General features: G+C 45.9%; 1 protein-coding gene and 1 long non-coding RNA gene across 7 annotated transcripts in view; one reads left to right on the forward strand and one right to left on the reverse strand.

Moving 5' to 3' along the window:
* Positions 1-3,007, reverse strand: part of APOL5 (apolipoprotein L5) — a 31,605-nt gene extending 28,598 nt beyond the window's left edge. For 4 of the 5 annotated variants that reach the window (XM_030915432.1, XM_010389147.2, XM_030915430.1 and 1 more), the window contains exon 1: positions 2,820-3,007. The gene's annotated coding sequence lies outside the window, so the exon portion shown is untranslated. Of the gene's footprint in view, positions 1-2,582 lie in introns of all 5 variants that reach the window. The other variant, XM_030915431.1, reaches the window with a different exon arrangement.
* Positions 3,008-3,134: 127 nt separating this feature from the next.
* Positions 3,135-10,883, forward strand: LOC115892914. Of its 2 annotated transcripts, none has more exons than XR_004052844.1 (3): positions 3,135-4,254; positions 4,601-4,759; positions 6,340-10,883. It is a non-coding gene; the product is annotated as an uncharacterized LOC115892914 (long non-coding RNA). The 2 variants fall into 2 exon arrangements; XR_004052845.1 differs by lacking the exon at positions 6,340-10,883 and having other exon boundaries at positions 3,747-3,859; positions 4,144-4,254; positions 4,601-5,848.
* The last annotated feature ends 603 nt before the right edge of the window (positions 10,884-11,486 follow it).

An 11,486-nucleotide genomic window follows, 5' to 3' on the forward strand; every position in this document is an offset into this window, starting at 1 on the left:
GAATTTTTTTTATGTAAGAAAAAAGTGATAAAGGAACAGACAAACTCAAACATATTAGAATTTAGGGAATACAAAGAAAATAGAGCGGGCTGAGCGTGGTGGCTCACGCCTGCAATCCCAGCACCTTGGGAGGCTGAGGCGGGCGATCACCTGAGGTCAGGAGGTTGAGACCAGCCTGGCCAACATGGCAAAACCCCGTCTTTTTGTTGTTTGTTTGTTTTTTGAGACGGAGTCTCACGTTGTCGCTTGGGCTGGGGTGCAGTGGCAAGATCTTGGCTCATTGCAACCTCCACCTCCCAGGTTCAAGCAATTCTCTTGCCTCAGCCTCCCGAGTAGCTGGGATTACAGGTGCCTGCCACCACACTCAGCTAATTTTTCTGTATTTTTAGTAGAGACAGGGTTTCACCATGTTGGCCAGGCTGGTCTGGAATTCCTGACCTCGTGATGCGCCCACCTTGGCCTCCCAAAGTGCTGGGATTACAGGCATAAGCCACCGTGCCAGGCCTAAAACCCCGTGTTTACTAAAAATACAAAAATCAGCTGGGTGTGGTGGTGGGTGCCTATAATCCCAGTTACTCAGGAGGCTGACACAGGAGAATCACTTGAACCTGGGAGGCGGAGGCTGCAGTAAGCAGAGATGGTGCCACTGCACTCCAGTCCCCAAAAAAACAAAAAACAACAAAAAAGACCCTCAGATATCCAGATAAGAGGATGCAGATGTCTCCACTGTCATAAATTCTTCACCATGCTACAAGAGGGGAACTGACACTTTGGTGAATCTTTGTAAATCATCAATTTATCTATCACACTTTTATTTCACCAGTAGCATTTACAAAGCTTAAGTCCTACAATTCCATTTGAAATTACCCTTAAAAAGAACAGACCTTTAAAACTTACTACACTCACTCTGGGGAAGAAATAAATACGAATTTTTAGCAAATAAAATACATCCTTTTACCTTGCCTCTTTGGAAATAGTATTTTTATCTTTCAAGCTGTACGGACAAAATGTATCTTAAAATCAATGAAAAACTGAAACGCAAATAAGCAGACAAGCCTTTTCAAGGTAACAAATTCAGGGAGAGGCAGTGCTGACTCCAACACAGACCTTTCTAAGTGTCATGGCAGGCCATTCTATCCCTCGGGACACTCATCCTGTTCAGTAAAGTACTCAGTGACCACCTAGGAAGCACTGGCACTGCTCTTTGTCCTCCTGTGCGCCTTAAGTGCATTTTCATATTCAGGTTCTTGCACATCCTCTCTGGGGCGGGTTTTCCTTGTCCTTTGGGACAGTTTTTCTCTCTTCACAAGTCTGAGGCAATCTCGAGAGCAGAAATCATTTCTGCCTTTTCCTGTCAATATCAGCGTCCCATTGGCAGACCATCAATGTGTCTCCAAGGAATAAAAACTCGGGCTGGAGGAACAATTTTAATGACCTAACTTTCATGACATTACATTGTATTGTCCATTAATTTTAATGTCCTAAAATTTTAATGACCCTAAGGGGTCACCATTTTAGATGAAACTATACCAGGAGATTCCTCTAAGGCCAAGAGCATCCAGCTGCTCCCCTGAGAGACTCTACCCCCTACCTCAGGCTGTCCTTGGGGATGAGATGACGCCGGGGCTGATATTCACTAGACCCTCCAACAGACATGGCCACAGTGCGTATCCTGGGTCATGCCCAGACAGTTCTAAAATGCCAGGACTAGGAAAAGACAGGAGGGTGGCTGAGGACACAACACCCTGTAAAGTTTTCATAGGGGGACCTCAACCTAAAGACATTTTGGTAATATGTACACTTAGGAAAGATGAAGAGAGGCACAAAGATTTTTGTTACAGTAGAGTGTCAGATGATTTATTCTCCGCTTTCCTCTCATGTAAAATGTTTGGAAACAGAAAAATATTTTGGCCAAGGTGGCTCACGCCTGTAATCCCAGCGCTTTAGAAGGCCGAGGCGGGCGATCAATTAAGGTCAGGAGTTCGAGACCAACCTAGCCAACATGGCGAAACCCTGTCTCTACTAAAAATACAAAAATTAGCTGGACGTGGTGGTGGGCGCCTGTAAGCTCAGCTGCGTGGGAGGCTGAGGCAGAAGAATCGCTTGAACCTGGGAGTCAGAGGTTGCAGTGAGCTGAGACTGCACCATTGCACTCCAGCCTGGCGACAGGGCAAGACTCCGTCTCAAAAAATATATATATATAAAATATATACTATATATATAATATATACTATATATATAGTATATAGTATATATGTGTATTGTATAATATATACTATATATAAAATTATAATATTATATATTATATATATATATGGTTTGCTTCCTCATTAACCTTATCAAAGCCTCTCATTTATGCCCCTCCTGTGGACCCCAAACCACAAACCATGACTGCGGTACCCGGTTTATGATTCGCCGTTTGCTCAAACACACCGTTTAACGTTTTAACAAAACCTCAGGTTAATTTCACGGGGAGAAAGGTGGGACTGGAAGCTCCATGAACCACAGCTCCTCCTACGCTGGAACCCCGCACACCGAGTCGGGGCTCTCCCGGATCACCCTCCGGTGGTCACCGCACTTACCTGGGTGGGGGAGGCGCGGGGTTCCCGAGAGGGCTCCGGCCGGCGGAAGTGGCGCCCACAGGTACAGACAGGACGCAGGGGTCCCGCTGCCCGCCCCGCCCGGCCCTGCACAGAAGGGGACTGAGGCCCGGCTGCGCCCGGCGACTCGGTCCGCAGGTTCCGCAGCCGATGGCTGGTTCCAGCAGGTTTCAACCAGCCCTTTTCCCCACTTCGGGAAGCCAGGCGCAGTCCACTCACCATTCCTCGGCTTCCCGGGTGTCCTGGCGTCAGCTAGGGATGTCCCAATACCCGCAAGTCACAGGGTGGCAGAGGCTGCTGCAGAGCCACCTGGGCCTCCCAGAGTCAAGAAGCAGCAGCGGAGACTAACAGCAAGAGCCTACTGTGGCGAAAGCGAGACAAAGCGCCCGCCAGCCAGATCCCGGAAGCCGCCCTCTCCTTTCCGGCGGCGCGCCTGATTGAAGGGTCCCCACCCCAGCGCGCCTGATTGTATGGGGCTTCCGGCCCCGCCCCCTCAGGTCCTGAGTGATAGGAGATTGCGATCTCACGTGAGGCTGGATGAGGCCAGAATGACCGTTTTGGCCTAGCAGTTTGTAGGGGGTGCGTCCTTCCTGCGCTGGGATCTGAGCATGCAAGGAGGACATTCGCATTTAACCTTGTATACAAGGTTATAGCTATTTGTGCATAGTATATATATAAAATTGCAAGCAATATAATGACAAATCTGTAACTGCCCAGTGGGTTCACCTTGCCCGCTACCTAGACAGAGCCAATTTCTCAAGACAGGGGAATAGCAATAGAGAAAGAGTAATTCACGCAGAGTCGGCTGTGCGGGAGACCAGAGTTTTTTATTTTATTTTATTTTTCTGAAACAGAGTCTTGCTCTGTCTCCCAGGCTGGAGTGCAGCTTCGGAGTTTTATGATTATTCAAATCAGTCTCCCTGAGCATTTGGGAATAAGAGTATTTAGAAAGTTTATTTTGTCAAGGTTGGGGATGCTTGTGCATGACACAGCCTCAGGATGTCCTGATGACAGCTGCCCAAGGTGGTCAGAGCACAGCTTGGTTTTGCTGGAGATAAATACTCGGTGCCGCAAAGTGAAACCAGCACTCAAGCGAAAGTTTTCTCAGCAACGCAGTTTACTTCTGCGGAAGCGTGCTGCTCGCATCAATCACAATCGCAAGAGCACACGGAACAAAGGAAAGCAGGGGTTTTTATTCCTAACGCAATCCCTACCTCTGGCATGGGCTGGGGCCAGACCTCAAGATCTTAACTGACCCGGTTGGCTATTTGTGAATATTTTCCCAAATAAGGAAGGGAAAAGGGGGATGTGAGTTACAACGGTGGGACGTGTGGTTTTGAAGGGAGAAATGGGTGCAGAGCAGGTAACCAAGGTAACAGATGTGAGTTATTGATTAGAACTGACGGGAAGGTTGTTTACAGTAACTAAGGGCAAGCAGGCATGGAGAACAAGAAAGCTGAGTTCGAGAACAGAAAACAAGAACGTTAACTTGCCAAACCTTGGAAGCGAAACTGACTGTATCTGACAGTTTTATACATTTTAGGGAGACAGGAGACATCAATCAACATATGTAAGAGGAACACTGGTTTGATCCAGTACAACCTGAAGCAAAAGTGGGTCATCTCGAAGCCAGGAGGCGGCTTCCAGGTCACAGGTAGGTGAGAGACGAACGGTTGCTTTCTTCTGAGTTTCCGATGAGCCTTTCCAAAGGAGGCAATAAGATATGCATTCTTCTCAGTGAGCAGGGGATGACTTTGAATAGCATGGGAGGCAGGTTTGCCCTAAGCAGTTCCCAGATTGACTTTTCCCTTTATCTTAGTGATTTGGGGGGCCCAAAATATTTTCCTTTCCAATTTCCCCCTTTTGTTTTAAAAATATTTTGGAGAAAGCATTTTAGAAGAAAATCAGTCTCTGGTGCCAGGTTTTGTCTGATTTCTCATGGAGTAGCTGGGATTACAGGCGCGCGACACCACACCTGGCTATTTTTTTTTTTTTGGTAGAAACAGGGGTCACCCTCGGTTGCCCAGGTTGGTCTCTGGTGCCCAACGCGGGGCTCCCCGTAATCTCTACAAATAATCCAGTGAAGGAACACCAGAGCGTGGAAAGCGGAGGACGACAGACAAAGGACTCCCGAGTAGGTTTTCACTTCAAGCTCTAGGGTAAGTAGGGCGCTCCGAGAATTCCAGGGAAACCTCGGGAAAATATGGGTCAGGCTGAGAGTAAGTTCGCTAATTACTTAAGCTTTGTGCGGCAGTTACTGCGCCGCGAAGGGGTAATTGTGAGTACCCAAAATCTCACATCTTTGTTCCATCTGGTAGACAAGTATTCTCCTTGGTTCCCGGAATATGGAACCATGAATGTAAAAGATTGGGACAAGGTCGGATCAGACTGAAAACGAGCACAACAAGAGGGCCACCATATTCCCATCTCTGCTTGGTCAGTGTGGTCTGCAATTAAAACGGCACTGGAGCCCTTCCACACTGAGGAGGAGAAGGAGGAGTTTCAGGATGACATAGGAAAGCTGAATAATCAGGAGTCTAAGTATCAGCAAAGTGAACCATGACAGTCTAGTTTTTAAAAGGACGAGAAACCGGAAGGTATGTATGCTAATCTCCAAAAATTTATAAAAGAAACAGTGCCACCTACCGCGCCTTTAGGGGAAGGTCTGGAATGGCCACCCCCAGGTCAGCCTTAAGAATTTTTGGAAGGGGAGCCTGAGACGCGCCTTGCGGCTCCCATTGTTGCAGGCCCCGCCAGTAACTATGGCGAAGGGAAACTTCAGGCTTCTCCAACAGCCAATTAGGATGCGGGAATGATCCAGGCTTGCCCACCTGTTAATTATGGTAGAAGAATGCTGCGAGCCGGTCCGAATACAAATGATGGCACAGGGACAATCCAGGCATCCATTCCCCAGGCACAAGAAATGGGGGATTTGAATGCTTGGCAGTTTCTGGTCATTATTTCGCCAGCTGAGGAGCCCAGAGAACTTGCTCAAGCATGCTGGGAGCTATTTCCTTTTAAAATATTAAAAGACTTAAAGCAAGCAATTGGACAATATGGGCCAAATTCTCCTTATGTTCATTCCTTGTTACAATGTGTGGCTTATAACAGACGTTGAATACCTACGGATTGGGAGGCACTCGCCCGATCCACCCTGTGCCCCTCTGAATTTCTCCAATTTAAAACCTGGTTGGGCCGGGCGCGGTGGCTCAAGCCTGTAATCCCAGCACTTTGGGAGGCCGAGACGGGCGGATCACAAGGTCAGGAGATCAAGACCATCCTGGCTAACACAGTGAAACCCCGTCTCTACTAAAGAATACAAAAAACTAGCCGGGCGACGAGGCGGGCGCCTGTAGTCCCAGCTACTTGGGAGGCGGAGGCAGGAGAATGGCCTGAACCTGGGAGGCGGAGCTTGCAGTGAGCTGAGATCCGGCCACCACACTCCAGCCTGGGCGACAGAGCCAGACTCCGTCTCAAAAAAAAAAAAAAAAAAAAAAAAAAAAAAAAAAAAAAACCTGGTTGACGGATGCAGCAACAAATCAGGCACGCAGAAATGCTCAAGCCCAACGTCCCGTTAATGTCACATCTGATCAACTGCTTGGAATCGGACAGGCATGGGGTACTCTAAATCAACAGATGGTAATGGGTAATGAGGCTGTTGATCAGCTCAGAACTATATGCCGAAGAGCCTGGGAAAAAATTCATGACCCTGCTACTGCTTATCCTTCTTTTCACACAGTTCAACAGAGTCCAAGGAAGCCTTATCCAGATTCTATCGCCCGTTCGCAGGATGCGGCTCAAAAGGCTATTTCCGATTCTCATGCCAAGAAAGTGATCGTTCAGCTGCTTGCTCATGAAAATGCTAATACAGAATGTCAGGCAGCAATTAGATCTGTTAAGGGAAAGGAAGATCTAAATGAGGAAAAAACTTCAAGTGAATACATTAAAGCCTGCGATGGCATTGGGGGACACTTATATAAGGCCAGCCTCCTTATACAAGGCCAGGGGGAGAGAGGGGGATCCTATTACTCCCCATATCGCGGGGGATGCCTCACCCCCCTGCGATGTGGATCGTAACAGCAAGGGGGAGAGAGGGGGTTGCTATTACTCCCCATTACGATGTGGATCGTAATAATTACTCCCCCCTGCAATGTGTATCCATTATTAGCAGTCTCTTTTGTTCAGGATATTAGGAACAATTTCACAAGTTGTGTGTACACAGCCTGCAATAGGAGAACGAACACCATCCTCTGCACCTCCGGATATTAGGAACCATATCACATAATGGGTGTACACTTTTTGGGAGATTTGGGGTAATGTCGTCCTGTGTTACCCTGAATATTCGGAGACATATCACAGGGCGGCTGTACACCCACTACTCTCTTGGCAGGAGCATCATACTTTACCTACTGGAAATTAGGAGCAATATCACAGACTGGGTGTGAAGCCACTGTCATATTGGAAGTAATATCATGCTCTCCCCCACAAGTTATGAGGAACAATATCACAGGAGGGTGTGTACCTTCTCTGGTAGTGGGAATAGTATCATCATCTCTTCCTTTAGATGACAGGAACAGTATCACAGGGTGGGTGTACACCCCGTGTATTTTTGGAAGCAATGTCATTCTCTCTTCCTCTGGGTTTTACGATTCATATCACAGGCGGGGTGTACACCCCTTGTTATATTGGATGAAATCTCATCCTCTTTCAACCTGTATCTTTAGAACAATATCCCATGGGGACCGTACATCTCTTCAATATTGGTAGTAATACCATCTTATCCTTTCCTGGATATCAGAAACAATATCACAGAAGGGGTGTACACCCCTTGCAATATTGGTAGTAATATCACCTCTCCCCTGTGGTTATTAAGGACAAAATCTCAGGGTGGCTATACGGTTCCTACTTTATTGGGAGTAATATCATCCACTTACCCCCTGGATATCAGGAACCATATTACAGAAGAGGTGTCCACCCCCTTCGATATTGTCAGCAATGTCATCTTCTCACCTGGATATTACGAACGATACCTCGGGGTTGGGGGCCATGTACGCTCACTGCGATATCGCAAGTAAAATCAGCCTCTTTCCTGCTGGATATTAGGAACTGTATCACAGGTGTGTGTGCACCTTCGGGGATATTGGGAGTACTATCAGCCTCCACCCCGCTGCATATTAGGAACAATATATGGGAGGCAGGATGGTTACACCCCCTGCGACACTGACAGCAATATTCTTCCCTTGTCCCTGTATAGTAGGAACTATATCCCAGGGGTCTGTACACCTTCTGTGATATTGGGATTAATGTTATCCTCTCCCCCACTGAATGTCAAAAACAAGATTACAGAAGGGTGTACACCCCCTGTGATATGGCCAGTAATATCATCGTCTCTACCTTTGTATACTAGGAACAACATCACAAAGGGTGTGTACACTCCCCTGCGATATTGGGCATAATGTTATCCTCTCTTCCCCTGGATATTAGAAACGATATCCCTGGTGGTGGGAGGTGGAGTACATTAAGAGCAATATCACTGGGTGGGTGTACACCTCCTATTGGGTGTAGTATCATCCTCTCTTCCCTAGGATATTAAGAACAGTATCACAGGAGGGGTGTACAGCCACAGCCCCTGCATTATTGGGAGTCATAGCATCTTCTCCCCCTCTCGATAGAAGGAACAATATCCCAGGGTGGGTGTACATCCCCTGCAATATTGGGCGTAATGTCATCATCTCCCAACGTGGATATTGGGCATAGTGTCACAGGAGGGTGTACGCCTTCTTCGATATTGGGAGTAATATCATCCTCTCCCCTCAGGATTGTAGGCAAAATATCGAAGGGGTTTTACAACTCTTGCGATATGGGCAGTATCGCAATATCATCCTCTACCCACCTCAATGTTAGGAAGTATATCACAGGCGGCTGTATTACTCCCAATATCACAGAGAGTGAACAATCCTTCTGCGATATTGTTGCTAATATCCGGAGGGGGAGAGGATGGTATTACTTTCAAAATCGCAGGCTGTGTACACCCACCCTGTGATATTGTTCCTAAAATCCAGGAAGGGAGAGGACAGTATTACTTTCCATAGAGTAGGAGCTGTACACCCACGCTGGGATTTTGTTCCTAATATCAAGGCGTGGAGAGCGTAGTATTATTCCCAATATGGCAGGGGGTGTACATCCCCCCTGAGATATTGTTCTTGCCATTCAAAACAGGAGAGGATGACATTACTCCAGATATCGAAGAAAGTGTAAACCCCATGTGATATTTTTTCTCATATCCAGAAAGGAAGAAGAGGATATTAATCCCCATATCGCAGGAGGTGTACACCCACTCTGATCTTTTTCCAAATATGCACAGGGGGAAGAGGATAATCCTATTCCCAGTATCGCAGCAAGGGTTGTACACCCTCGTGTGAGATGGTCCTTCATAATATTCCAAGGCGGAGGGTATGATATGACTACATATATGGCAGAAAGTGTACACCCCCCAGGGATATTGTTCCCATGATCCTGGAGGGAAGAGGATGATATTACTTTAAAGATCACAGAAGGTGTACATGCCCCCAGTGATCTAGTTTCTAATTTTGACGTGGGAGAGGAGGATATGACACCCCATATGGTAGGGAGTAGAAACACTCCTGGGATACTGCTCTTAATATTCAGGGAGGAAGAGGATGATACGATTCCCAATAAGGACGGATGTACACCCATCTGTGAAACAGTTCATAATTTCCAGGCGGGGAGATGATATTACTCACAACACCGTAAACAGGCTGTGAGTCCACCATGGACCGTAATAGCCAGGGCGAGAGAGGGGGTGGCTATGACTTCCCACATTGTGGGGAGTACATCACCTGCAGTACAAAGAATAGTATTATCTTCTCTTCCTTTACCTCTTGAGAACAATATCCCATGGTGGGGGGTACACCCCTTGCACTATTGGGAGTAATATCATTCTCTCTTATTCTGGATAGTAGGAAGAATATCACAGGTGGATGGACAACCCCTGTGATATTGAGAGTAATATCATCCTCTCCCAATGTGGATATTAGGAACCATATCACAGGGGGCGTGTACACTTCTTCGATATTGGTAGCGACATCATCCTCTCCTCCCTGGGTGTAAGAAACAATGTGACAGGTGGGGTGGACACCCCCCGTGACTTGGGGAGTACTATCCCTCCCTGGATATTAGGATCCACGGTGGACACACAGCGTGTTTACAATTTACAATTTTGTGAGTAATATCATCTCCCCCTCTAGACATTACGAACAGTATCAAAGACGGGTGTACACCCTCTGCAATATACAATATAGGGAGGAATATCATCATCCTCTCCCCCTCTGGATATTAGGAACAATATCAAAGGAGTGTTTATAACCTCTGGAATATTGGGAGTAATATCATCCTCTCCCACGTGGAAATTAGGAACAGTATCACCGGGGGCGTGTACACCCCCTGCCATATTGAAAGTAGTATCATCCTCTTCCCTCCCAGATCATGGGAATGACATCACTGGGGGATGTACACTTTCTGCGATATTGGGAGTAACATCATCTCTGCCTTGGAATATTAAGGACAATATCGCACGGGGGCATATACATCTTCTGCAATATTGGGAATAATATTATCCTCTCTTCCCCTGCATATGAGGAAAGATATCACAGAGTGGGTGTTCACCTCCTGCGATAGGGGGATTAATATCATCTTCTCCCCTTCTGGATATCAGGAAGAGTATCACACGGGATTGTACAGTGTCTGCAATACTGGGAGTAATATCAACCTCTTGGCCTTGGAATATTAAGAAGACTATCACAGGGTGGATGTACACCCCCTGCCATTTTGGGAGTAATATCAGCCTCTCCCCTCCATGGATATGAGGAGCAATATCCCAGGCTGGATGTCCGCCTCCTGCTGTACGGGGAGTAATATCACCCTCTCCCTTCCAGGATATTAATAACGATATCACAGGACAGGTGAACACAGCCTGCAATACTGGAATTATTATCATCCTCTCCCCCTCCGGATACTAATAACAATATCACAGAAGAGCTGCACCCTCCCTGCGATATTGGGAGTAATAGCATAGGCTTCTTCCGGGAATATTAGGAGTGATATAACCAGGTGGCTGTCCATTCATTGCTATGTTGTTAGTCATGTCATACTCTACCCCCTGGATATTAGGATCAGTGTCACAGGGTGAGTGTACACCAACGGCGATATTAAAACTAAAATCATGCTCTCCATCCCTGGATATTAGGAACAACGTCACAGGTAGGTGTAATGACATTATTAATTATTAAACATCAATGATTGATTTTAATAATTATCAATGATAATAATAATTAATAGTATGACATCACTAATTATTGATAATTATTTTAAAGATATGATTATGCACGCTCAAAATTAATTAATATTAATGTCATTTAACAATATTATTAGTTCTTAATATTAATTATTATTTTATTACTAACATCACTTAGTATTGATTTAAGTAACAATAATTGCTGATATCATTTGATTATTAATGGTGATATTACTATTATTAATACTAATTGTTAACATTTTTAACCAATATTAATTTTTACTATCTTCCTTGTGATTATTAATACTGATTATTACTATTAATTTTATATTTATTAATATTAATAATTAATAGACCTGTTCCTGATATCCGGGGGAGAGGATGATATGACTCCCAATATCACTGAAAGTGTATACCCCTGTATGTTGTTATTCCTAGCAGCCAGGGGGTAGAGGATGACATTCTTGAAACTATTGCAGCGGGTGTACATCCCTTCGGTCATCTGGTTCCTTATATAGTCTTAATATCATCCTCTTTCGCAGGAGGTGTACACTCCCTAGTGATGTTGTTCC

This window comes from Rhinopithecus roxellana, chromosome 13 (assembly GCF_007565055.1).
Source record: "Rhinopithecus roxellana isolate Shanxi Qingling chromosome 13, ASM756505v1, whole genome shotgun sequence".
NCBI classification, from domain to species: Eukaryota; Metazoa; Chordata; class Mammalia; order Primates; family Cercopithecidae; genus Rhinopithecus; species Rhinopithecus roxellana.